The sequence below is a fragment of the Rattus norvegicus genome, chromosome 7 (assembly GCF_021556685.1).
Source record: "Rattus norvegicus strain SHRSP/BbbUtx chromosome 7, alternate assembly SHRSP_T2T, whole genome shotgun sequence".
NCBI lineage: Eukaryota > Metazoa > Chordata > Mammalia > Rodentia > Muridae > Rattus > Rattus norvegicus.
Window position 1 is genome coordinate 140,832,921 of NC_141540.1, and position 27,270 is coordinate 140,860,190.

General features: G+C 45.9%; 1 protein-coding gene and 1 long non-coding RNA gene across 9 annotated transcripts in view; one reads left to right on the forward strand and one right to left on the reverse strand.

Annotated features, from left to right (window-relative positions):
* The window catches only part of Dip2b (Dip2 acetate--CoA ligase B), a 177,211-nt gene that overhangs the window by 33,372 nt on the left and 116,569 nt on the right, over positions 1–27,270 (forward strand).
* LOC148004982 (uncharacterized) lies at positions 15,528–17,648 on the reverse strand. Its single transcript, XR_015626034.1, has 2 exons — positions 16,662–17,648; positions 15,528–16,582 (listed from the first exon to the last, which is right to left on the reverse strand). It is a non-coding gene; the product is annotated as an uncharacterized LOC148004982 (long non-coding RNA).

The window sequence follows — 27,270 nt, forward strand, 5'->3', positions numbered from 1 at the left end:
TTAGAAATTATATGTCATTTGTATTCCTTTTGCTTCTGCAGTTGTTCAGGCTGAGGTGTGGGGTTGCTGTCCTGTCTGACAGCGTGAGCAGGCTGAGAAGCCTGCATCATGCAGATCCAGGATCAACATCCGTCCGTCCTGGGTGCTCACCATCCCTGTTCTGTCCTCCTGCCATTTTTCAATGTGCAGTGCTTCCTAGATACCTGACATCTGCAAGGAGAGTGTGATCCCTGCCTCCAGCCGCTGAGCTGTGGCAGTAGCTCGCCTGGGGGAGCTACTCCCCGAGGGAACTGTTGGGAGTTCCTGGGAGGTAAAAGTAGAGTTGTAAAGACTCTTATTACATCCTCTCCCTTCCTTCACTTAGCCAAGAGACCATCTTTCCTTAGGTTAGCAGGAAACTGAGATTGATACTTTCATATTCTCTTCCTCCCCATCTCCTCCCCTCTCCATCTTCCCCCCTCCCCCTCCATGTACTTCTCCTTCCTGCCCCTGTGATTTTGTGAGCTGCCTGCCTGAGGCTCCTGAATATTGGAAAACTATACCAGTCCAGATGTGTTTGTTGACAACTACATAGCCCTCGCTCCTTGCTACATAGACCAGGCTAGTCTTTTTAACTCACAGAGATCCTCCTGCCTGTGCCTCCTGACTGCTGGGACCAAAGGTATATACAGCACACCACCAGGCCACTCCAGACTCATTCACCATTGCCTTCCCTTCCTCCTTCTCTTCTTTTAGAATATTATTATTTCTTTATGTGTATGGGTGTTTTGCCTGAATATATTTACCCATCATGTATATGGAGAGACAAGAAGAACACATCAGATTCCCTTGAACTGGAGTTGCAGACAGCTGCCGTGTGTGTACTGGGAACTGAATTCAGGTCCTCTGGTAGAGCAGCCGCTGAGCCATCTCTTCAGGTCCCAGATTTACTTTTTAGAAAGACAAGAGTCTGGAATGGGGCACCCACCGTGGCTTAGGAGAGGGTGGTGCATGTGGCCAACCTGCGAGTTTCAGTGGCTTAGGAGTGGACAGTATGTGTGGCCAACCTGTGTATAATTATTTCCATCTCCAGCATTGTGTGTCGGAGTGATTTAGTTCAAGGGACGGGAAATGGGGTGATTAGACAGACCCTCATCTTCCCTACCATTCTCCCACTGAGTAAAGAAGTCATGTGCTTTAAAACTAATTTGGAAGTTAGTCTTTATAGAAGAGATGTGATACTGTTAAGTTTAAAAGATTAAAGGTAATAGTTTGACTAAAGATTGATGCTTTAAAAATACTGTTTTAGGGCTAGCGAAATGGCTTAATGGCTAAGCACAGGTATTGGTTTTGTAGAGAACCTGGGTCCTATTCCCAGCACCCACATTCTGGCATCTCACTCACTGCCTGAAGCTCCACCTCTAGGTGTCGGACATGCTTCTGACCTTACAGGGCACAGGCACACACCTCTATAACCCCACACAATAAATGTTTAAGAAATAGTACTTTAGGGGACTGGAGACATGGCTCAGTGGTTAGGAGCCCTGGATGGTCTGCCAAAGGTTTTAAGTTTGATTTTCAGCACCTACACGGCAGCTTATAGTCATTTGTAACTCCAAATTCAGCACTTTTTTTGAGCTTCTGTGGGTACTAAACATGCACATGGTACATAGACATACATGTAGGCAAAACACTCATATATACATAAATAAATTAAAAATCAAAAAATATTAGTTTACACTTCTGCATAACCCCTCCCTGCTCTTTAGTGCTGAGGATGTATTCAGAGCTTGCCGTGGGTTAGACTAGCGTCTTCCCACTGAAGTGTGTGCACCCAGTTCTTTCCTTTCAGGTCAGTAGGCAATGGCACCCTTCAGTCAGGTCCACGTTAGCCTGTGGTGGTTCTAATGTCAGATCTCCCGTCTGTGCTATTGTGGCGAAGCCCATGTGCCTGCATCGTCTGGCCCGGGCAGTGTCCAGGCTTTGCAACTTGTATGTTCTTCTCTGGAGCTGTTTCCTACCTATGGGCTGAGGACCAGCCAGCTCTTTTCTATGTGGAGATTGGCCAGCCATGCTGTCACTCACAGCTTGAGCTTTCAGGGTCTCTTTCCCCAATGTCCTACAGTTAAGTCAGACTGAGTGTTCCAAACTTAAACTGGGAGTGGAGAAGCGACAGAAAGAGAAATTTACCTGTGCTTGGACTCTTCTCAGGCCCTGGGCCAGGACAAGGTAATTTCAGCAGTTTTAGTTTGTGTCCACTGTGCTGTTTTTTGAATTGGGCTACAAGGACAAGGCCATTACAGGGTCAAAGCCAGGACGTGATAGTTTTAGCAGCAGCAAGAAATGCAATGCACTGTGAGTCCCAGTGGACCTTACCTTCCCACCTCTGCTTGCCTCCCTGTTTTCCTTAGTTCTCCAAGGAAATGTGTTGCTCTGTTTAATTCAGAGCTTTTGTCGCAATGTGTGGTATATGTGTGTTGGGCGGGGGTGGGAGGGAGAGACAATTGTGGGCCTCTTGTTGGTTAATGCCAGAAATAGACTTTTGTATTTGTTTTTAGTCTTGTATAACTTTGATAAAATACTAATCTCAGGGCCAACAAGATGGCTCAGTGGATAAAAGCACTTGTCACAAAAAACTGATGGCCTGAGTCCAATCCCTAGAATCCACCGTGAAAGGAGAGAACTGAGTCCTGGAAATGACTGCCACATACATGCCATAGCATATATTCTTATATGCATACATGAATACACACACACACCTCATACTCAATAACCTGGGACTGAACCTTGATGAATGACCTGGATCAGCATGGTGTGACAGGCCGTGCTTTCTGTGTCCATCTCTCCTGTAAGCTGAGTGCCACGGTGTGTGGCGTGGTGTGGGTGTGTGGCGCAGTGCAGTTCAGAGGTCTACCCTCTCAACTTGAAGGAGTCCTTGAATTGCATGGTAGTTTCCTGCGTGGTGCAATTGTTAATTTTAGAGTTAATAAGGTAGAACTAATGCAGAAGCGAGTTAACACCAGGGTGGTTACTGTGGTTCAGGGCTAGGCTAGAGATGGAGCTGTCTATAGATGTAGAGTTGTTTCACTTTGATGAGATCCATGACTTTGCTCATGGAAAACCAAGGTTGGTCGTCTGCCTGTTAGCTTGCCAGACATTTCCAAATCTGAGAGAATGTTCAGATGAATCTTGCCATCCCTGATGGTGAGGTCCCTTCTACAGTTATTTAAGGGGTTTGGGTGAAGGTGAGGCTCTTTGAGAAGCTTAGGGTTTCAAGCCCTTCCTAGGTGGCAGGTGGAGCTTGCCCATTGATATAAGTATCAGTCAGTCAGTCACTCTGTCTGTCTGTCTGTCTGTCTGTCTCCCCCTCCCCCCTCCAGGACATCTGCTGCTGCTTAAATTCTCTCTGTGTGGTCTTGATTGTCCTGGACCAGGCTGGCCTTAAACTCACAGATATGCTGGGGTTAGAGCTGTGTGCCACTACTGCCCAGATAAATGTTTATTTATTTGAAGATTTTACTTTTGCAAAAAAAAAAAAAAAAAATTGAGACAGTCTTAGGTGTAGAGTAGCCATAAATCTATGACCCTCTTACCTCAAATTCCTGAATGTGGGGACCACAGATGCACTTGGCCTGGCATGTTTTCATCACTGTCCAAGCAGTCCTAAGAATACAGGACAACATGCTTCTCATTCATTCATTCATTCATTCATTCAAGTGTGTGTGCGTGTGAGAGCACATGCACATGTCGTAGTACACACGTGTCCATGGTGTGTGTAGAGATCAGAGGGCACCTCTCAGGAGTCAGTTCTTTCTGGTTGAGACAGGATCTTTATTGTTTCTGCAGTGTGTACTTTGGGCAAGGCTATCCTTGAGCTTCTGGGATGGGACTCAGGTTGTTGTGTGGCAAATGGTTTCACCTCCAGAGCTGTCTCACTGGCCCCATTTTTGGGGGGAAGAGGGTAGTGATTGGAAGTAGTAGGTCTGTAGCCTGGTCTGGCCTTGAGCTTATGACCCTCCCACTGTCACCTCCCAAGTGCTACAATCACAGATGTTGCCACTACCATAGCTGCCTTAAGTTTTTTAAAAAAAAAACATATTTTTGTATTTACTATGAACCAAGTAAGTTTTAAGCTAATTTCCAAGGATCAGAAATAGTGAACTTGTGTGTGGACATCTGCTGCTGCTCCTGAACTCTGAAGTCTGTCAGTGGGGGTGGGATGTGCCACTCCACTCCCATAGGAGCAGTTCGGTTGGTCTGATGTCGTGATTCTTCTGAAAATCTAGTCTAAAAGATTTTTCCAATTCTTCATTTAAATTGAAAGAGTTTTAAACTTTCCTTTAAGTGTTATTTAAAAATCTTGTTTCGAATCTTGCTCTGTGGAGTTTCCTGTGCACATGTGTGTGTTTGCATGTGCATATGTATTTGCATGTCTCTGGTAGTACACGTTCTAGGTGTGCTGTTTGTGTGTCAGGCTCCAACATTAAGTATACAGGTATGGACACACCAACAATTCATTTCTTGTAGTACTTGAAGTTGCCTGAAGCTTCCCTTTTAAAGAACAGCTTTTGAGGGGTTGATAAGGTGACTCAGCAGGTAAAAGTCTCTTTCTTACTGCCAAGCCCTGCATTTGGTCCTGGTGGAGGAGAGAACCAGTTCCCACAAGTTGTCCTTTGACTACCATGTGTATGCCGGGGCCTGCTGATGTGTATGCACACATGCAAACAAACAAACAAGCGTATAGAAGAAGTTAATGAAAAAGTGGAAACTTTGTTTTTGTGTTTTCAGTTAAAAGCAGGGTCTCGCCTTGTAGCTCTGGCTGGTCTGGAACTCTCTGTAGATCAGGTTTCCTTGAACTCACAGAGGTCTGCTTGCCTTTACCTCTTGAGTCCTGGGATTGAAGCCATGCACCACCTTGCCTGTCCAAGAGTAGCTTCTCTAAACAAAAGATTTTTAGAAGTTTTGGCTTCAGTTTCTCAACCACACTTTTGTTGACTAATTAAACTATTTAGTAGATAATGAGCGGTAGCAAAAGGACTGTGACCTAGCCTTTGCCCACAAAGAAGGCAGACTCAGGAACTGATTCCTAATTAAAAAAAGTGAAAATGGACTTGTGTGCCTAGGTAAGCGCTAGTCGAGTGTGAGAAGCAAATACTGCGACTGTAGGGGAGGGGCCGGCAAGGGGCGGGGCCGGCAAGGGGCGGGGCTTCCAAGGAGGGGCGGGGCTACCTTCCCAGGCCTGGGAGAGGGTAGATACCGTACCTTTACAGATTCTTGAACGCGGTTGGTGTTTGGCAGGAATCAAAATCTGTGACCTTTGAAACCTAGGGCATTTAATTGTATAGCTTTAACTTGGGATTTATTTAACCCTGCATCTTTGTTTGCATTTCAGCTTTTCGTTTGAGTGTCCCTGTAGAGAAGTTGTCTGTGAGTGCAGCATGAGGCGTGTTGAGGATGCTTTCTGCATGGGTGCTGACAGTGCAGCTCTGGTGACCCAGCTAGGTCACTTGTTTTCAGCACTAAGCAGTTTTCATTTGTTCTGTAGTGGAAACTTAGACTGTCTGGATGGTTTGTCGTCTTGTATAAGTCGAGATGACCTTTCATGCCAATGTGAAGTCATCATTAGACCCAGCCCTTGGAAGGCAGAGACAGGTGGATCTCTGTGAGTTCAAGACCAGCCTAGTCTACAGAGTGAGTTCAAAATCAGCCAGGGCTACACAGAGAAACCTTGTCTCCAAAAACAAAACAAACAGAAACCATCCCCCTTCAAAAAAGACTACAGTTCTCAGCCATCAGTGAACGTACACTCCTTCTTTGAAATGCTGTACTTGGGTCAGTGAGGTAGCCTCAGCAGGTAAAAGCACTTGCCAGGCAAGCCTATGACCCCTGGACCCCACAGTGGAAGAGAGAACTGGCTCCCAGACTTCCATACCACAAACCCCTGCACACCCATTCTCTTTCACTTCACACTCTCTCTTTTAAATAAAAATTTAAAAAATTACTTTTGTAAAAAGTAGGTTTTTTTCAGGCTGGAGAGATGGCTCAGTGGTTAAGAGCACTGACTGCTCTTCCAAAGGTCCTGAGTTCAAATCCCAGCAACCACATGGTGGCTCACAACCATCTGTAAGGGATCTGATGCCTCTTCTGGTGTGTCTGAGGACAGCAACAGTGTACTCACATACATTAAAAAAAAAAAAAAGTAGGCTTTTTTTACATTTACATTGCAAAGTTAAGATGTATTTCCTAGAAAAATCATTTGCAAGAAGAGGAACTGAAATCATTTGCAGAGGAGGGAGTTGGGGATTGCTAAATCTGTGACTGTGCTATGGAATGGTTTGTAACATTTGACTCAGCAAGTGTTTCCTGACGCCAAGGGCAAAGGCCGCCCAGTAGATCTGATGGGTAAGGGTGAGCAGGAGGCAGGCTGTATTTGGAAGACATTGAGGGCGACAAGCTGTCACTTCTGAGTCACCTCCTTTCCACCTCATCTTGGCCAGTTTCCAGTTGGTCTAATAAATCATTTGTGTAAAATGAATGTCTATTCACTTAGTTTGCTTAAAATATTGGTTACAGATTCTCCATCACGCTAATGAAATCAAGAGTAACAGCAAACCCGTCGGTGTCCTGGTGCTCGTTTCCATAATGAACATTCCCAGAGTGCCTGCTTTTCATGGAGCTCAGTGATCCAGACCCTCGTGCTGTGATTCTCATGGAGAGGATTAAATCAGATCTGAGCAGCTCCAAGAGACAGTTGAGAGCTTGAGAATATGCCCAGTGTGAGCATCCTGACTAGGAGGGAGTGGTAAAACAAAGGATGCTCTTTGGCGCTCAGAGACTGACAGGCATGTGCCATTCAGTATGTGAGTGCTCACACACAATGCTGCAGCCTTGCATGCTGTCATTTGGGCCAGATTGAGTAGTTCATATCCTTGAAGGCTTCCAGCAAAGTCTAGTGCAAACTATTGGCACATCATCCCAATGAAGCAGATCTCAGTTGCTCACCCAGATGCATTAGCCCTCTATCCCCTGATTAGATAGCTGCTGGATGCCCGTCCAAAGCTCTGTGCTGAGTGTTTAGGGAGTGTAGAGAACAGTCAATGCGAGGCCTGTCACTTGCTTCAGCCTTTCTCCGTCCCATTTCTTGCTGCTGTCCACAGCTCAGTGTTGGGACACTGTCGTTGCAGACGGCCTGTGTGACCTTACCCTTGGTGAGCTACCCCACAGCTTGGGAACAGTAGCAGAGATGAGCTGGAGCTGCTAGAGCCTGAGGGTAGCCTTGGCCCCAGGAGGAACAGTCAAGGAAGTTTTCTTTTCTCAGTGGAATCCCACACTTGTCATTGAGACTGGCAGAGTGAGACAGGAGACAGTCTTGGAAGCTTCCCTTTTTCTAGAATATGTACTTTCCCTTTCTCAGGTTAAAAATGGCACAGCCTAGTTTATGGTGACAGTGTTGAGGTATTTTACATGAAGGCAAAACTTCATTCTTTCAAATAAAATGGCTTCTCAAGTGTTTTTAAAGTAACCAAAGATAAATATTTATGGCTCATATTTCAGTAACTGGAGGGCATTTTGAAGATGTGTTTTTCTTATGACTAGAATTACGTTTTGTTTTTCTTGATTGTGTTTAATGATAGTAAGAACTTGGAACTTTCCCCCAGATCTTGTAGTCTGAAAGCGGATGCAGCATGCAGTACTGATTGCAGTCTGGAACGCTGGCGCGCCTTGCCAGTGTCATTTTGTAAACAAATATGAAGGGTTTGTTCTGTCGCAGACACCTTAGAGATGACCGTCTGACAGGAAGCTTGTCGTGGAAAGACTGGCACTTGCCAAAGGCGTTTCTTGTCGAAGGCTGTTGACGAGGCCTTGGGTGAGTGCACCTCTGTCAGAGTCCTCTCCAGCTCTTGGAACCTCTCTTGACCGTCTCATTCCTGCACTTGTTGGGGCCTGTGCTGTTGGCTGCCCTCACAAGTCACTATGGCCATCCCTGGCTCTGCCGCGTTGCTTCTTCTCCTGGTCATGGTGGTGGTCATGGTCATGGTAAAGGAAGCCATTCGGTGTTACAGTTTGGCTTTCTAACTGAACTGTGATTGGCAGAGTGTTCCCTGGCTCAGCTGTGCAGAATTGGAGGTGTAAGCTGTGTAAGCCCCAACCTCAGTCCAGCACAGCTCACACACATGAGGTAGGGACAGCCGTCTGTCTTCCCATATTGCTGGCCAAATCAGCCTCGTCCCTCTCCTGGGTAGACCACTGAGGCTTCAAAGACGTGGCAGAGGTGTTGTACCTGGCAGGCCTGGATCCTGGCAAAAGACTTTAGAGAGCCAGGCGGGAAAACAAGTCTTCTTGCAAGTGCCTCCGTCTGCCTGCATGGTGTGTATGAGGCAGGCTGCTTCTGAGGTAGAAAATGGCAGCCTAAGTAGGCCAAGGAACTAACCTTGTTTGTAGGAAGAACCTCTGGTTTTTTGGATCGTAGCAAATATTTGTTTATGGGAATGATGGAAGTTGGTCCTTGAGAAGCTTCCTCTGCCCTTCTCCAACCGTCATTTAGAGTGTTCCTTCTGGAATAGTGAAGCAAGGCTTACAGTTCGGTCTCTGCTCTCCTTTAACAGTTTACAATATATCTCTCCTCCTCTCTCCCTTGCCCTCCCTTCTGTCTTCCCAAAACATTATGTAGCCCAGGCTAGCCTCAAAATTACAGTCCTGTAAGTGCAGGGATTACAGGCATTCACCACTCTCCTTGGCTGGTGGGACTGGTCTTGGGATACAGTCCAGCCTGTTTGAATTCAATCCCCCTGCCTCGTCCTCGCAAGTGCTGAAATTGCAAGTGTGTCTCCGCTGCCTGGCTCTTTCTCTTCTCTTCTTTTTAAGGCTTTCTTAACTCACCTGGTGCTCCTTTCCTTCCCTGGTGCTCTCTTTCCTGGTGCTCCCTGTATCAAGGCAGCATTTCTCCTTCATGTCCTTGCTTAGCTTACGTCATTACACAGGTCCTCCTTCCTGTTGCTTGCCTCGTAGATCAAGGATCAGTGAAGCAAGCTACTGATTCAGGTCTGGCATGTAGCCACAGTGAGCCCTGATGTGTGAGCCAAGTTGACTTTTGCATTTTTAATGTTAAGACAAGTGTGTGTGTGTGTGTGTGTGTGTGTGTACACGACCATGTGTGGGTCAGCAAAGCCCAATGTTTCCCCTTGGACTCTTCTGTAAGACGGTTGGCTGCCTCTCCCAACAGTTCTTCCTGAGTATCACTCGCTATCCCACCAGTCCCACCCTGTGCATGCATTCTCTCAGAACAGCGCCTGCTCTCTTGCGTTATCTATCTATCTATCTATCTATCTATCTATCTATCTATCTATCTATCTATCTATCTATCTATCTATCTATCTATCCATCCATCCATCCTCTTTCTGGCTGGACTCTTCCCCCACTATCAGGTTTCTCTGCAGCAGCCTGCACAGCACTGTACTCCCTTGACCTTGTCTGCCCACACGAACCTCCTTATCCCTTATGGGCGTCTAGCCCAGGCGTCATACTATTAAGCTTGTGTGTCTCCTGTGAATTAAGTTCCCTTTCCACCCTGTCTACCATTCGGACAGTCCCGGTGGGGTTGAGTGAGCTCCCTTACTGTTCAGTCATGTTTCTGCTACATTTCTCAGAGCAAGCTCCATATTCCCCTCTCCCAGATCTCCTTTACCTCTCTTGAGTGCTGGAGGGAGGATTCCAAGAAGCCGATGAGAGCCTGGAGCTTTGTGAACAACTCGGTTTGTCTACTACTGCTTTGGGCCTCGTTGTGTACTCTGTGTGGGCTCCTGACTCGCTGTGCAGACCATGCCAGTCTTGAACTCTCAGATGATCAGGACTAAGACCTCCTGAATGCTGAGATGATTGTGTTTCATTCTCTTAATTTCTGTTTCATAAATTTTAAAACTAAACCTTTTATTTTGAGATAATTTTAGGTTGACATGCACTTACATGAAGTGATGTAGACTGGGGCTGGAGAGCTGGCTCAGCGGTGTGGATGGAGTTAAGTAGGTGAGAACCTCTCGCAGAGGGTCCAGCTTTGGTTCTAAGTCCTGCCACCTGCCCGAACTCCTGTTCTTTTCTGGACATAGGGTACTAGGCATACGTGTGTGCACACATGTAAGTGCAGGCACTCACATAGAGACATAAAATAAAAACAAATAAAGCCTAAAAAGGAGGAAGTAAGGACCCTGGCTACCTTCAGCCTCATTTCCCAGTATTACAAAAGTGTCAGAATGCTGACATTGGTAGGATCCTTCCTCTTGTCCTCTTAGGACCACACCCTACTGTGCTCCCACCTCAGGCCCTGGTGGCTGCTAACCCCTGCTCCGTACTGGCTTGCTCTCTGTGTATAATTTAATCACCTGAAGAATGTATACAGATGGAGCCACAACATTTGTAAACTGTTGAGACTGAGGTGTTTTTGTTTGTTTGTTTTGTTTTTTTGTTTGTTTTCTTTTTTTCTTTTTTCTTTTTTCTTTTTTTTTTTTTGGAGCTGGGGACCGAACCCAGAGCCTTGCGTTTGCTAGGCAAGCGCTCTACCACTGAGCTAAATCCCCAACCCCGGGTCTGAGTTTTATCAGCATAATTATTCCGAATGGAGTTAGCCTGAGCCAGTTCTTTGCTCCTGAGCAGTCACACCCTTTAACAACGCACACGTCTGCTCGTGTGTCCTTTCCCTCTCTTCAAAGCCTACTAATGTTCAGATCTCTCTCTTCCTTACCACAGTGATGCTTTAACTTTGTGCTTATCATCGTTACAGTTCTACATGGTGTGGGCTCTGGATAGCGAGCACTGGACATTCCTTCCTTAGGCTAAGTGGGCACCTCCCCTGTTACTGAGACTGAAAGAGCTTTTGATTTTTTTGTGGATTATGTGTCTTATACTAAAATATTTTTGCATGATGATTGAATTAACTTTAAGTAATGAGCCCATTATATAAGCAATGTTTCATGTAAAATAGCTGTATTTTCTTTAAAAAAGAAACTGGAGAGAAAAAGCACTGTTTTACTTGTTTCTGAATTTCTTTAATGTCTTGATCCTTATATTTACTTCTACACTTAATCTGTTATGAATGGTTTTGGTTGAGAAATTTAAAAACAATTTGACTTCATTAATAATGTGACATCATTAGAAAAGTTGGAAGTGTTTTATGTTCTCAGGTAACTGAGGACAGTCTTTCCTGATGCTTCAGAAGTCTGTCCTTCATTTGCTCATTCTTTGTTGATCCCTCCCTCCCTTCCACAGAATCTTATATATAGCTCAGCTGGCCTTGAACTCCCTATGTAGCCAAGGCTAGCCTTGAATTTCAGTCCATCCATGTTACCTCCTGAGTGCTGGGACCACAGGCTTGTGCTGCTACACACAGCTTCGGTGCTCGCTTTTTAAAGAAGTATAGTAATTTGGAAACTTTGAATTTATTGAATTCTGCATATCCTCAAATCTAGAACATTTAATTAAACAATATTGAAATCTCTGGGAACTGGAGGTAGCTGTCAGTGGAGTATCCGCTGCATGATGGGTGAGCTGTGTCTCTGGACTCTGAGAAGCCAGGCACCGCACACTTGGAATAGGTAGGCCGGTCCCTGCAGCTCCCTGACCAGCCAGGGTCACTCTTTGGTCATCAGCCAGGTTGTAGTGAGAGACCCTGTGTTAAAAGACAAGGTGGGTGATGGCTCAGGATCTCTGGACTCCACACCCATATGGTACCACCACATCCCCAAAATATTGGAGTTTGTCAAACTCAACTTTTCAAAACTTGTGATTTTTGCTTGAAATCACTTTTCAGTTCATTGACTTCCTTTATTGTTGACAAACTATTGGTGAGATGTGCATTTCTTCCCCCTTCTTCCAGGTAGAAATGGGTCAGATCAGGAAAAACAGCCGATTCAGCTCATTGCTTGCTTGTGAACGGGAACTGTTCCCTGGAGCTGTAACATATAATGCATGTTTCACACAGTAAAGAGGCAAGTAATGCCTTGTGTTATGATTAAAATTTCTTTTACTTTGAGGTCTTCCCTCAGTTGGTGGGGTGCTGCGGAAGGTGTGGATGTCATGTTAGTAGACTGATTTATGGTGGACGAATTCCTGGTTCAGCCTATTTCTTCCTCTTCCGTCTGATTTTCATTCTGCCTTTGCTGACATGGTGTAGGATGGTTGGTTGAAAATCTCCACTCCTACAGGCAGCCATAGACAGGTACCAGGCAAATGCTGGGAATATCCTAGGGCACCGAGAGAAAAACCGGTTCAGAGCCTCACCTTAGCCTTCAGGGGCAAAGGCAATAGGGACGGGCCACAAACCTGCTAACCCCGTTGGCTTGCCTGTGTGTTCATCCAGAAAGCGTTCACATCCCAGACCTGAGCCCATAGTGAGACATTAACTGTGAGTCATGTGTATCCCAGGGTGGGAGAGACCTGGGCTTCCTAGGGCCTCCTGAGCTCTCTAGGAGCTACATAGGCTGGTTCCAGAGCTCCTGAGTCATGGCGACTCGTTCTAGCTCATCATCCCAGGAAGAGGCCTCAGACCTGCCCAGAACAAACCTTTACACCAGCAGAGCTTTGCTTGAGTTTTGGACTCCTTCGCCTGTGATTGAAGCTGTTTCCTTTAATGTGAACACAGCTACCTAGTCGCAGCACCCTAGATTTGTTATGTCTAAAGGCACTTTCATTCGTTCTTTTTCTTTCTGTCTGCTCAGTGTTGTCTTTGTTGAAGATGGTTCCTTTAGTCAAGTGTTCTAGGTGCTTTTGTTCCAGACATTATTTTTACAACTTGGGATTTTCTGGCATCTAGGGAGTAGGGGTCAGGGATCTTGCTTTCATTTTAGCAAAATCGCTAATTGTATTGTTAGGTAAGATGTGAGAGGGATAACCTAGGGTATCCACGGTAGCTTCCAGTAACAAAAATAATACAGGCCTAAATGTCAGTGGTGCCAACCTTGGAAAAATTCTATTTTAGTTCTGCTCAGAGATCCACCTGCCTCTGTCTCTCAAGGGCTGGGATTAAAGGTACTCACCACCAAACCTGCCTGTTAGCCCTTTAAAAACATTTGATTTGGGGCTGGAAAAATGGCTCAGTGGTTATGAGCGCTTGCTTTCTTGCTGAGGGCCTGGGCTCAATTCCCAGCATCCACATGGTGACTCACAACCATCCATACCTAGTTCCAGGGATCTCAGGCCCTCTTCTGGTTTCCTTGGGCATCAGGCACACGTGATACACTTTACATACTTAAAATAAAGGCATACACACTTAAAAATAAATATCTTTAAACTTTTTTTACTTTACTTACCTATAATTGTGGCCTTATTTTTGGAGAAAATGTCTTAACTATGTCCAGTTTAATTGAGTTGACTTGAAAGGTCCCTCTTAGGAGTGAAGGCTCACATTTTTGCCTTAGGTCATGCTGTTTTTTTTTTTTTTTTTGTTCTTTTTTTCCGGAGCTGGGGACCGAACCCAGGGCCTTGCGCTTCCTAGGTAAGCACTCTACCACTGAGCTAAATCCCCAGCCCCTCATGCTGGGTTTTTAGTTTCTAAACCTAAGAACTTCTAATAACTGATGACTGAAAAATAAATACACATTCCTAGGTTCCAACCCTGTCTTTTAAAAATTCTCTAGAAATGCTCATGAGTTAGCCAGGCCAAGAGTCCCTGAAACAGATTGGTAGTTTGTAGCTAAAATGGGATGTACTCTGAAGACTGGTTCTTTGTAAAGAAAAGGTTCTTTGTTGTTTTCAGAAGTAATGTGCACCCTGGAGTAACCAGTCACGTCAGTAAAACCAGTCAGACCACCCTGGCCGCACCAGCTGCTCTCAGACGGCCAATGGAATGCTGGTTCTCTCTGGTCCTGTGCAGTGAAGTTCACCTGGTTAACCACCGGCCACAGCAGGGAGGCAGTCTGCAAAGGAGCTTGGGAGGGATGAGGACTAGGCTAGTGGAACCCGTGCCCTACTGCTTCTGCCCAGAGGGGAATTACTCAGTGCTGACTTTCCCGCCAGCCCATACTCACCACAGAGCTTAGTGTCTGGCTATAAATTCACCTGCCCAAGGCTGCAAGGTTGGTCACTCCCATTCCTACTATTGGGCCGTCCTTCTGACTGCATTGTCCTTGTGGGAGGTTAATGATGCTGAGCTTGGGTTGCAGTGGTTTTGTGAGCTGTGAGGGTTAGATATCTACCCAGAAAGGGACGATGGAAACCTTTGAACTGCTGCTTTTCTTCTCTGTTGACAAAATGTCACCTAGGACATTTCATTCTTAGCTAGGCTCCTTAGCTAGACAGGAGTGTCCCTCCTCTCAGGGACTGTGCCACCCACAGGCCAGAAGTGACCAGGGTGGGTCCTGAAGTAGGAGAGAAGGGCCGTCAGTTTTGAAGTGGACTGAATTTCCTTTGGACAGTATCCTCAGCTGTTGTTCAGGATGCAAACAAAAACTTATGAACGAAACTATAGTGTTACCTTACAGGAGGCATAAGATAAATATGTACATTCTAACCTTCTGGATTAATCTTGTCTATTACTGTATTACGGTCATTTTCAACACAGGGAGATCAGTTACTAAGACTGCATGTGCCTGTCACCAGTAGTGATGATTATAAGCACAGGACCAATCTCGTTTCATCTGCCCCTCACCAATACCCATGTACCTCATCCCCTGGATTTCATATTTTTAAAGTTTATTTTAATTTTATGTGTATGTGTGAGTGCAGTGGCATTGGCACACACAGGGTGCACACACACACACACACACACACACACACACACACGCACACACACACATGCACACACTCACACACATGCAGGCCAGGTGAGGACATTAGAACCCCTGGAACTAAGTTATAAGTGGTTGTCAGCTTCCTGGGTTGGGTTTTGGGAACCTGAGCGCTCTTAGTCTGTAACCATTATGTCATTTCTCAGCACTCATCTTCAGCAATTCTAAAACACAGGCATCCGTATATTGTTAGAAACATGGAAAGTTAGTGGCTACGCGTCTCCTCTTTGCATTCTCTCTGCTTGGTTAATTTGTTGTCAGTTTTTCCTAAAAGATGATTGCTAATTAAGCAGCCAAACCTTGGAATGTGTAGGGTGTGTGTATTATTCTTTCTGGGAGAGGGGATTTTTCTTGGAATTAGATTTCCAAAGATGCTGTTAAAGGCATAATTACTGGATAAGATGCTTGCTGTGCAGTCTAAAGTACCTGAGTTTGGATCCCCAGCATCCAAATAAGAATCCAGGTTGGCATGGCAACCCTTCTGTAATCCCAGAACTCCTGAGAAGGAGGTGGGGTTCAGGGCAGACTAGTTACAGAAGCCAAATTGTCATGCTCCTGCCTCAGTACATATTGTGACCAAGGAAGACACCCAGTGTCAGTCTATGGCTTCATTGCACGTGTGCACATGCATACTCTCACATACCTCTCACATGAATACCTTATATGCATGCATACACACATACAGACACGCATACGTGTACACACATACACACACAGACATACTCACACACAGAGACACACACACTCTAAACACATAAACATATGAAAATCTAATTCTTGGTATGAATTTATTTATTATATCTGAAGAGAAGTTATTTCTAGAATTCCATGAAGTTGTAACTAGAATCCTAACAGGCTTCTCATACCTTTAGAGCTAGCTACGTGATGCTTGTCTTCATCAGACTCACATTGTGTTCTCTGCTCTTTCACTGTTAGCTCAGCTTCATGCTTCTGGAAAGAATAGCATTGGGTCCAGAATACCCTTGGCATCTTCCTGGCCTGGTACCTCGTGACTTTGGGTAGCCATGCCACTATCATGTATTCATGCATCATGGCTGGTTACAGGATAGGAAGGGCTTGTCTATGCCCATGCCATGCCTCAGCTCTTCTACTTCTCCACAGGGTCCTGCTGCCATCTTGTTCCTCTCTGTTTCCTCCATCTGCTGTCTCTTTCTGTTTGTTGGTAAAGTTGACTGATGTGTCTTTAACAGAAGGTCATCCCTGCTCAGTCAGCTTCTTCCTATAGTTAGTGGCCCAGTCTTTTCTCCTCTTCACAGTAAAAACAGTCTTTCCAAAGAGTGGTCTGTTCCAGTCTTGGTCTGTGTTAGGCAGGAGCCTGGGCCTCATGCGGCCAGGCAAGTGCTGTGTAAGCCACAGAGCTGCCTCTGCTCACACTTCTGTTCGCATTGCTGCATTAAGCCACTCAGTAGGTTCCTTCTCCTCGCACAGCTTTGAAGCAGGATCAACTTGATGAAGCCTTTTCTTTCTGCCGCACATACACCTTCCTCATTCTCTTGATGGCCTCTGCTTGTCTGTCCTAGGCTGGAGCATCTCCTCTTTCTTCTGTTTCTCCTCTCTCCAGACCGTGTGGCTTTTACACTGTCTTTGTGTTGCTGACTTCTAAACCCATATTCACAGCTGACACCCATGCTCTGAGTCCACGTGGGTGACGGTGGCCTGCTGTCCCGACTTCATGTGTGTGTAGGAGGGTTGTGGTTCTCCCCGGTCCGTTTTCACTTCAGTAAAGAGACGCCAGTGCATAGTTTGTGAAGTGAGACGCCTGAGCTTTGCCTCCAGCGGTTCCTGTTTCCCAGGACTCTGGCCCGCAGCTCTCCCACCGCAGCTCTCCCACCGCAGCTCTCCCACCGCAGCTCTCCCACCGCAGCTCTCCCACCGCAGCTCTCCCACCGCAGCTCTCCCACCGCAGCTCTCCCACCGCAGCTCTCCCACCGCAGCTCTCCCACCGCAGCTCTCCCACCGCAGCTCTCCCACCGCAGCTCTCCCACCGCAGCTCTCCCTCCCTCCCCGCCGTGTGCTGCTCCCATCACTGCTCATCTCTTCCCAGCTGGAGCTGGAGCTTCGTGGTTGCTTTTCTTCCTGCTTCGTCTGCGTGCACTGTTCACGCGGCAGGTGGAGGCCTCTGCCAGACCTTCACCGACGTTCAGACTGCTTGATGGATAATCAGCTGCTCACTCCCCTCAGCCATTAGGGCCCTGCTTGCGTCACCTCTGTCCCTCATTGTGCTGGGCTCTAACTGGACCTTCATACCAACATCGGTCATGTGCTAGAGCTCAGGACTTGCTGTCTGTGGATGAGTTTGTTCGGACCTCTGTATTTTTGAGTGTGGCCATCTTAAGAGCCATTTTCCTCATCTGTCTTCCCAAGTGAATCTCACCTCAGTCTGTTCTTTGGCACACCTTCTTTTTCCCAAACATTTATTGATTGCTTACTCTGAGCCCAACACTGACTTCACTGGTAAACGTGGATGCGCGAAGGAAGCTGGCTGGCGGGCAGAGGCGCTGCAGTAAGCGTGTTTCCTGGCTGCTGGGGTATGCAGCATGCTAAGGGGTGCCAGAGACTGACTGTTGTGTGTCTTTGATCTTCCTCAAGGAACAGGAGAAGGTTAGTGTCAGGACGATCTCTGGCCTCTGCTGGGAATGCCCCAGTCCTGATTTCACAAGATATTAAAGAAGTCTCGAAGGAGTTGAACATTCACACAAGACAAGACTTACATTGTTTAACAAAAACCAATCAACAAGCAAACAAACAAAACCTATTTTTGCCTCAGACTGAATAGAGGGGCTTAGAGTAGTGGGGAGGAGCCTGGAAGGCTGGGAGAGGGTTGAGGAGCAACCGAACCCAGGGCCTTGCACTTGCTAGGCAAGCGCTCTACCACTGAGCTAAATCCCCAACCCCCGAGGAGCAACTTCTAATGCACTTCAGGCTGCAAACTTGCTCGTTTCTTGACACTTTGACCCTGGCTCTTTTCTTGATCTTTTTTCATTATTTGACTTTGTTTTGATATGTTGATTGAAAAAGGTTTATATGGGTTTGGGGATTTAGCTCAGTGGTAGAAAAGGCCCTGGGTTCGGTCCCCAGCTCCGAAAAAAAGAAAAAAGGAAAAAAGAAAAAAAAAGAAAAAGGTTTATATTTTATATGTGTGTGTGTGTGTGTGTGTGTGTGTGTGTAAATGCATGTACACTGTGAGCATGTAGGAGTCCTCAGAGGTCACAGGGGAGTCCGATCGATCTCTGCAGTTGGTTACAAATAGTTGTAAGCAGCACTGTGGGCACAGGACAGGAATCCAGGTCCTCTGCAAGGGACTGAGGGCTTTAACAGTGAATTCTCTCTCCAGCCCCCAGTGCTGTGTTTTGAAGATCTCACTAAGTAGACCTGCCTGTTCTGGAACTCCACATGTAGACCAGGTTATCCTTGAAGTTTCTGCAGTACCTATGCTCTGTGTAGACCAGGTTAGCCTTTTAGTTGCTGCAGTACCTGCGCTTCATGTCCTGAGTCCTAGGATTCCAGGCATGTGCCCACATACAGCCTCCATCATGTCAGGTTTGATGATGCACGCATGCTCTGTGCCAGCGAGTCGGCTTAGTTTTTATTGGCTTTAGCTTTGAAAATCCCAATTATTTTCTGTTGCGGTAAAATTAAAAGGGGTGCACATCCGTGCACTCGCACTCTGGCTGTTTCTCTGTCAGCCACTTTCACACACTGTCCCCTAGGTGGGTTGTTACCATGCCTGAGACTCACTTTGCATTCCTGTGCTAGCCCCAAGCATTCTATAGCCTAGCACGGCTTCCTGTCATGGACTCTGCTTCCAACAACCCAGTTAGTCATGACTCAGCAAGTCGGAACCCAACAACCAGATGTTAAATGCTCAGTGTACAGTACCTCCACACAATTAACTCACAACCAATCGATAGGACATAATTCGTTCATCTAGACACACAAAGCCCTGTGAGTATGAGTGTGTGTATACATGTGGTCATGTGAGTGTCACCATGCAGGTGACTTGGAGTTTTCTCTTTCCTTTGAACACATGGGGTCTGGGGATCAGACTCAGGTCACCAGGCTTTGTGGCAGGCACCTTTACTCACTGAGCTGTTCCACCAACTCCCTGGTTCTCTTTTCTTTAATGAATTTAAAGCAGCTGAGTATTTTCATGCTTTCCGGTGCTCCTGGTGTCTGCTCACTAGAGAAACTGACGTGACATTGTGTTCTTATTATTTGGCCTTCTGTCTGTTCTCTGTACTTTCCAGTTTTTGAAATCTTTTAAAAGAAGTGTGTGTGTGTGTGTGTGTGTGTGTGTGTGTGTGTGTGTGTGTATTTGTGTGTGTGTGTATTTGTGTGTGTATTTGTGTGTATTTGTGTGTGTGTGTGTGTGTGTGTGTGTGTGTGTGTGTGTGTATTTGTGTGGGCCAAGATGAGCATTAGGTGATTCCTCAGTTACTCTCTTTCCTTCGTTTTTGAATTTTATAGTCTTTATTTTTATTTGTTTGTTTGTTTTTCAAGATAGGGTTTCTCTGTGTAACAGTCCTGGTTGTCCTGGACTCACTCTGTGAACCAGACCGGCCTTAAACTCAGAGATCAGCCTGACGCTGCTGGGGTTTAACCCCTAATGCTGGGGCTAAAGGTGTGCGCCACCACTGCCCAATTGGCTCATTTACTTAAAAAACAAAACAAATAAAAAAGTTGAAAATATTTTTAAGTTGCATTTCTTTATTTTTATATTTTTGTTCTTATGCCTGCATGTATGTCTGTGTATCATGCCCATGCCTGGTATGGGCAGCAATGCGTCTCCTAGCACTGGAGTTACAAACTGTTGTGAGTCACCTTGTGGTGAGTTGTAACTACAACTCCAGGGTATCCCATATCCTCTTCTGGTTCACACATGCACACACACAAATCACCACCACCACCATCACCACTGCCACCACCACCACCATTATCACCCTTGGGTGTTTGTACTTCTACTGACATATTTTATATATTTGCTTGTGAGCCTAGCCTTTAACGGCTGAGCCATCTCTCCAGCCCCTACTGACATATTTTAAAAATTAAGCTAGCTTTTCACTACAGAGGCGCTGTCTTCTTGTGAATCCTGTCTTCTCAGTTGCACTCCCAGCCCTACTCTCCTTCTCTGTGGAGTCTGTATATCAGTGTCGAAAAAAGGCTGCATCACATCACTTAAGGTGAACACATTGTTTGAGTTTAGGCAAAGGCATTGAAAACTTGATGTCTTATGTTGAAGTGTTTGGATTCTTTGTCAGCATTACAGTGCTTCATGTAAGTGATTCTCCTATCTGTTGTGCCTGCAGACAGCACTTGAGTGTTCTGATTACCAAGGGAAAAGGTTAAAAATGAGTGTTACCTTAATATAACACAAGTGGGTGGTGCTGTAGCCTTCTCATGTAAAAGAGCGTTATTCTTGTGAATCAGTGGGTGTGTTGGGACCATGCTGTCTGGCTCTGTGGGAGCTTCAAGGGAGGGTATTTCAAGGAACCAACCTATAGCAGGCACTGAGGGTGGCTCACCTACCTGTCCTGCTGGTTCCTCACTTACCTGCCCTGCTCTGTCCTTGACTGAGTCATAGACAACACAGACTGACTTTGTGTAATGAGAGCTGACTCTAATTTTGTCTAAACACTAGAATTTTTTAATATTAGAGCTCTTTTATAATTAGGTTTTAAACCTTTTCCCGCTAATTTATTTATGTCCCAATCGCAGTCCCCCTTCAGAGGTCCCTCCCCTACTCCCATCCCCTTCACCTCTGAGAGGAGAGGTTGTCCTCACCCCTTCACCCTCCCACCCCTGGTACCAGTGTCCCTCAGCACCTCAAGATCTTCAGGAATAGGCACATCTTTCCCCACTGAGGCAGATACAATAGCCCAGTTAAGGGAACAGGATCCATAGGTTGGTAACAGAGTCAGGGTAATTCCCTGCTCCAGCTGATAGGGGACCCACATGAAGACCAACCTCTTGTGTGTGTGTGTGTGTGTGTGTGTGTGTGTGTGTGTGTGTGTGTGTGTGTGTGAATATGAGAATGAGAGTGCTCTGTCAGAAGAGGGCATCAGATCTCATTACAGATGGTCGTGAGCCACCATTTGGTTGCTGGGAATTGAACTCAGGGCCTCTGGAAGAGCAGACAAGTGCTCTTAACCATTGAACCATCTCTCCAGCCCTATCTTTTCAGTCTTTATGCACTTAAATCTGTAGTTAAAGAATTCTCAGGGGCTGGGGATTTAGCTCAGTGGTAGAGCGCTTACCTAGGAAGCGCAAGGCCCTGGGTTCGGTCCCCAGCTCCGAAAAAAAAAAAAAAAAAGAATTCTCATAAGGAAAATATTTGAAATTGAATGTTAGGTCTTAAAAAAAAAAAAAAAAAAAAGCCCAAAACAAAACCTAGAACAGGTCTCACCCAGTACCTGTGACTCCTTTCAGCACTTCTTACCCCGCCTCTTTTCCAAACACCTCCCTCCTAGGGGTTGGGCTTCGGTTCCCTTCCCGAAGCCTGATCCCTTTGTAACTCAGTCATTTTGGCTACACTGGTCTCTTGGTCAGCAGTTCTCTCTTGCTCTCCTCTCATGGTATGGCTTAGTCAGTTGCTGTGTTGATCCCGGACCCTTCCCTCTGCCTGCTTTCTCCCTTGTATCATCTATACTGATCATCTCGTGCCAGGCGGTGGTGATGCGTGCCTTTAATTCCAGCACTCTGTAGAGGCGGTGGACCTCTGCTTTGGAAGCCAGCCTGGTCAACCAAGTGAGTTCCTAGACAGCCAGGGCTACACAGAGAACCCTGTCTCCAACAAACAAACAAACGAACGAACGAGCGAATGAACGGATGAACGGGCCCCTCCCTGACCTGGGAGTCTGTCCCTCTTTGTTTGCTCTTTCACTCAGGAACAGTGAGGTCGTGAACAGGGTTAGCCGACCATTTCATTGCTTTTGGTGTTTTCATCTTCTTTTCTGCTTCACTTTGCTTTGCTTTGTTTGTCTTATTATGAATCCATCTCAGGGGGCTTAGAACTTTATATTGTAGCCCAGCCTGTTCTTGAGTCTACCATCCTCCTGCCTCAACCACTTGAGTGATGATGGGAATGAGCTGCTAGCAGGATATTTCTGTATTTCTGCTTCATCAGCACATTGGGCAAGTGCAATTTTCTGCCTCCCAGTGATCGCATGAAGTGAGTGTTTCTGTAGAAGATGGCTTCACTCAAGTGATTTCTCATGAGTCTCTCTCCCTCCTCCTCTTGTCTGTTTCTGCCTCTCCTCCCTTCTCCCTCCTCCCCTGTCCCTTTCTGCCTTCCCTCCCCTCCCTTCTCCCAACCCTGAACATGCTGGGCTAGTGCTCTGCTGCTGAGCTACGTACTCCCCAGTGTCCCTTAATGTCCAGGTGTATACGTACCTATAAGGCTGAGGCAGGAGAATTGTGAGTTCAAGGACAGCCTGGCCGTGGAGGAAGTCTGCTTTAAATAATAAGAACAATGAAACAAACAAACAGACAACTAAACAAAACCCAGCTAAATAAGGATTCTTGGGCAGTGCACAGTTGTCTGTCTTGAGGGCATGTTGGGATTTTACTCTTCATCCACGTGTCCACGTAGTGCATGAGATACATCTGCAGCTTCCTAAGGAGAAGGGGCCGCTGGTCGCATCAGTCAGTGACAGTCATGGCCAACACTGTGTACCAGGACGGTCTGTCTTGTGTGAGGTTGCAGTCTTCTGTGGTAGCTGCCCTGGAAGGACTTGGCACCCACACTCCGCTGCTCTACCTCCTGCAGCCCAGCTGAGCCACAGAAGGAAAACGTTAAGTCAGGTGTCCAGGAGGTGCTGTCAGATCTCAGAACCAGAAAGTGTTTTCAGGATGATTAGTAAATAATATTTATTCATTCAGGGTGTTAGGCAAGTAAAGCAGAAATCACATGTTTGAATTAAACACACCTCTGTCCTCCAAATTTATAAATTGCTAAAATCACACATCCTTTGATGATGCAAATGATTTCCAAATCCGGTCCTTGTCAGATGCAGATAAAGAGAAAATATTTTCTGAGAACTTAGTGTTTTAATTATTAACAGTATTGATTAATTCTAGAGTTAGTTGGTTGTTATTCTTCATAGAAATGCCATTTTTCCTCAGTGCTGCAGCCTAGCTCTCCTCAGTGCTCCAGCCTAGCTCTCCCTCAGTGCTCCAGCCTAGCTCTTTCTTAGTGCTCTAGCCTAGCTCTCCGTTCTGTGCAGTGTAACAGCATCTTTTATTTGTCTGATGTAATTGTCATCTCTGAGGCTCTGCTAACCTGGGACCTTCTAGCCTCTCTACAATCTAATATGGGCCTAGAATGTTTACAGCCTCTGAGACTTACTGCTAAATAAATGTACCCTTTCTTCTTTCTGGTCTCTGATTGGCTGGTTCAACTCCACTATTCTCGATCAAATTCCTGTCCAAGCTGACTGATTCAATCTGGCTTCTTTCCGCTTCTGATTGAATTGTTTTGCTTTGCTTCATACTAACTCTGGCGATCTGTTCTAATCTTCAGGCTCCTTCTGTCTTCACCTGTGTCTAGCTGGTTCTCTCTTTGCGACCTCTCTCTCTGTAACTATCCCGGTAAAACTGCCTTATCTCGCTGCACTGCTCCTTCGAGTGGCTTCCCTTTCCTGTCTGTTCTCATGGGAGTTGGGCATACTGTGTTCTGTTAAATCTTTCTCTGACTTGTCACTTTGTCTGCCACTTAATTAGACATCACTTTCAAACATGGGTGCTTCCTTTTACAAACTTAACTTTACATTCATTGTTTGAGATTAAAGATGCGTGTTAAGGTCATGTCTGTATTCCAGCCAGAGTAGCCATGTTGCCGGATTCAAATCCCTCTACAGTGCTCCAGGCTAGTTCTCTGATGTAGAGTCCAGTACCTTGTGCCTCCCACCCCTCCTTTTCTCTTAGTGTTCTCTACCTTCATTTTGTGTATTTTACCTATTATACCTGTAGTCCTTTGCCAATCTCTTCCCTGAAATATTTCTGCAAGCATAAAGTATTTTATTATTTCTATAATATTTTAGCAGTTTAGCCACTGCTCCCCACGCCCCCTTTAACTCATGGTGGCCATCATAGTGTCTGTCTGCCATCTTGACGCCTCTTTGTATTTAACCTGTCTTGTCCACTTCAGGCTTCCCTGGCTGCTGTCCCTTCTCTGAAGACTCAGTCTCTCTGCATGTGCCTTTGGTGACAGGCTTTCACCCATGCGTCTTCCCTGTTGTGTCTGTCTTGCCCCAGTATGCTGTGGCTGTCATTCATTCTTCAAGATAGAATCCAACCGTCTGCTCCTGTCACAAGAGAGCAAACAGCCCTTCTGTCCTATGAGCCACTCATGGCTGGATCACAAAGGAACGCTTGGCATTGAGGAGATCTCTGTTGTCAGCTTTGAGCAGATTCATGTGTTTGAAATTTCAGGCTTAGTGAACAGAGGGAGTCCTCTGGGAGAGCTTGTTCTGTGTACTCACAAGCAATGTGGTGCACCACTGAAGACACTCACACACGTGTGCAGGAACACCCTGTCATTCAGATGCTAGCACTCTCTTCCTTCTGCCCTCTCCCTCTACTGTGTATGCACGCATCTTGGCAATGTAAACAGCATCTAATTTAAAGCAACATTTAGTATTTGCACATAACTTTTTCTCAAGCAAATAAAGAGCTATCAATTTAAAAGAGAAAACTAGGCAAGGTCAGGCCTTTTTATAACTTAGCCAAGACTATGTGAGTCTGGAAAGAACATTCTGCATGGCTGGAGCGAGTGGGAAAGAGACAGTTGCACAGTGGAGAAACAGACAGTAAGTTGTCTGGGATTGAGTATTCTAGAGAGGGTTCGGTTCATTTCAAGAAGTTGGCTTGGGGGGGTTGGGGATTTAGCTCAGTGGTAGAGCACTTGCCTAGCAAGCGCAAGGCCCTGGGTTCGGTCCCCAGCTCCGAAAAAAAAAGGAAAAAAAAAAAAGAAGTTGGCTTGGGAAACAGAGAGGTAATGACTTGACCTCAGCATGAGAAAGATGGCTGCCTTTTAGACTAAAACTGTCTCGTGTCAGTTTTGGCTGGACCTGCTGTGTAACTGAGGGTGACTGTGGACTTCTGACTGCTTGCCTCTGCCTCCTGAGTGCAGAGCTACAGGTGTGTGTCTCCCAGCCCAGTTCTGTGTGGTGCTGGAGACCAAGCTTTGTGCACGCGGGACAGGAACTCTGTCGTCTGAGCTGCACTCCTAGCCCTGCCTCTTGGAATTTGAAGCTCTTTGATTGCCGCGGGCTGTTGAAGTCCATACTTTGAGGCCACCAGATCCACTGGAGGATTTTTTCCTCAGGACTCACAGTTCAAGGAGAAATTCAAAATGGATGATTAAGCCTGGCCTGACTTCAGACCTTGGCTTGCAGATTTAGAATAACACTTTGGGAAAGATGTTGATCTTGGCACTGAGCAGACCCTGAATTCTTTCCTTTACATTGTTGTAACTCTTCAGGCTCTCGATGGATTGCTTTTCCCAGCTAGTAAAGTGCCTTGAATATTACATAAATACAGAATAGCTTTTGGAAAAGTTAAATTAGACAAGTTAGACATTAATTGTTTGCTATAGAAGATGATTTAGTCTGTGGATCATTTAAATAAGCATACCCCTGTAGTGGTGAATTGTTAAAGGGTCTACTCTATGCTCCTGGTGTGTGGCTCTGTCTGAAAGACACACACACACACACACACACACACACACACACACACACACACACACACACATTTAATCTGCCTTAACTAGCTCAATGACTGGACACTTCCAAAAATCCCCATGGTCAGCATACACTCCCCTCCAGTATTCTGAGGTAACACTTTCTAAATCTATATTTTCTCTTTGCCGCCCTCTTTCCTTCTAGGCAGCCCTCTCATGGGGCCACTTTCCCTTTGCACCTACATTGCTGGATTTCTCTCCTGCAGCTCTTAAGTCTGACCTCTCTGCTTCTTCATCAGAGTGATTCTGTTCCTTCTCTGTATTTCTCACCCAAGAATCCTAAAAGTCCCACCTTTTTCATCCTGCCCAGCCACTGGCCGTTGACTATTGATTAATCAGAAACCAACTGGGGACAGGGACCCTCTACATCTGGACATGCAGATTCCCGTGTGACTTTGGGAGCTGAATTAAGACAAAGCATTAGAACCAATCCCCAACATACTCCTTATTGTTTCCAAGTATGGTTGATACAGTTTGAGGAACTGAATTCACTATAATAAGAAACACCAATCTGCACACACACAACCTCCTTCATTTTCCTATGAACTCACAGTGGAAGTAACATCTTTGTGTGCATGTGGAGTAAATGCATCAACTAGACTTTTATGGTGGCCTTTAAAGAAGTTACCTTAAGCCAGGTGGTATCCCATAGTGGCCCAAGCCTTTAATCCCAACAGAGGCAGGCAGATCTCTATGAGTTTGAGGCCAACCTGGTCTACATAGTGAGTTCCAGGACAGGCAGGGCTGTGCAGAGAAACCCTGTCTTGAAACCACCACCCTACTTCCAAAAACAAGTTAGATTACTACCTAGACTGGTCACTGCCATTCATATACGAACCATGTGACCACTGCATTGAAGGCTTCTTAGCAGCACTGAGATGGACCCTGGGCCTTGTGTGTGCTGGGTAGGCAGGCACACAACCCTGAGCTTTATATCCCCAGCTCTTCGTGGACATGTTTATAACTTGCTTTATTGTCTGGAATATGATCAAGTTTACAAAGGTTCTCTGGTTTTAAAATCATGAATTAAGGGCTGGAGAGATGGCTCAGTGGTTAAGAGCACTGGCTGCTCTTCCAGAGGTCCTGAGTTCAATTCCCAGCAACCACATGGTGGCTCACAACCATCTGTAATGAGATCTGATGCCCTCTTCTGGTGTGTCTGAAGACAGCTACAGTGTACTCATATACATAAAATAAATAAATCTAAGAAAAATAAAGTCCTCAGCGTGACTTTCCCAGCTCACTATAGGGTGGCACTAGGTGGCATCACTGCAGGGCATCAGCAATGAGACTCACTTCATGTGGCACCCATGTGTGTGCCCTGCCCACTGCTGTGGCTGTTTGTCAGACTGAGACTATCTTGAGCAGCTGTGATTTGACTGTGTTTAGGTCCAGTGAGGGTTTTTGTAATTTGGGTTTTTTTTTTTATAATTTACTCACTTAAAGGATATAATTCATTATAATCTTACAGTATTGATTAACCAGCACTGATTGTTACTAGAAAGATTTCCTTCTTTCTTTTTTCCTCCCCTCCCCTGCCTTCCCCTCCCCTGTCCTCCCCTCCAGTTCTTTCCCCTCCTTCCTTCGGAATGTTTTGCCTGCATGTGTATATGTGCACCACGGTGCCTGTGGAGACCTGGAACGGGCATTGGATCTTCCGGAAGTGGAATTCACAGACTATTGTCATCTACCACATATGTGTTAGGAATTCAATTTGGGTCCTCTGGAAGACTAACAAGTGCTCTTAACTGTTGAGCC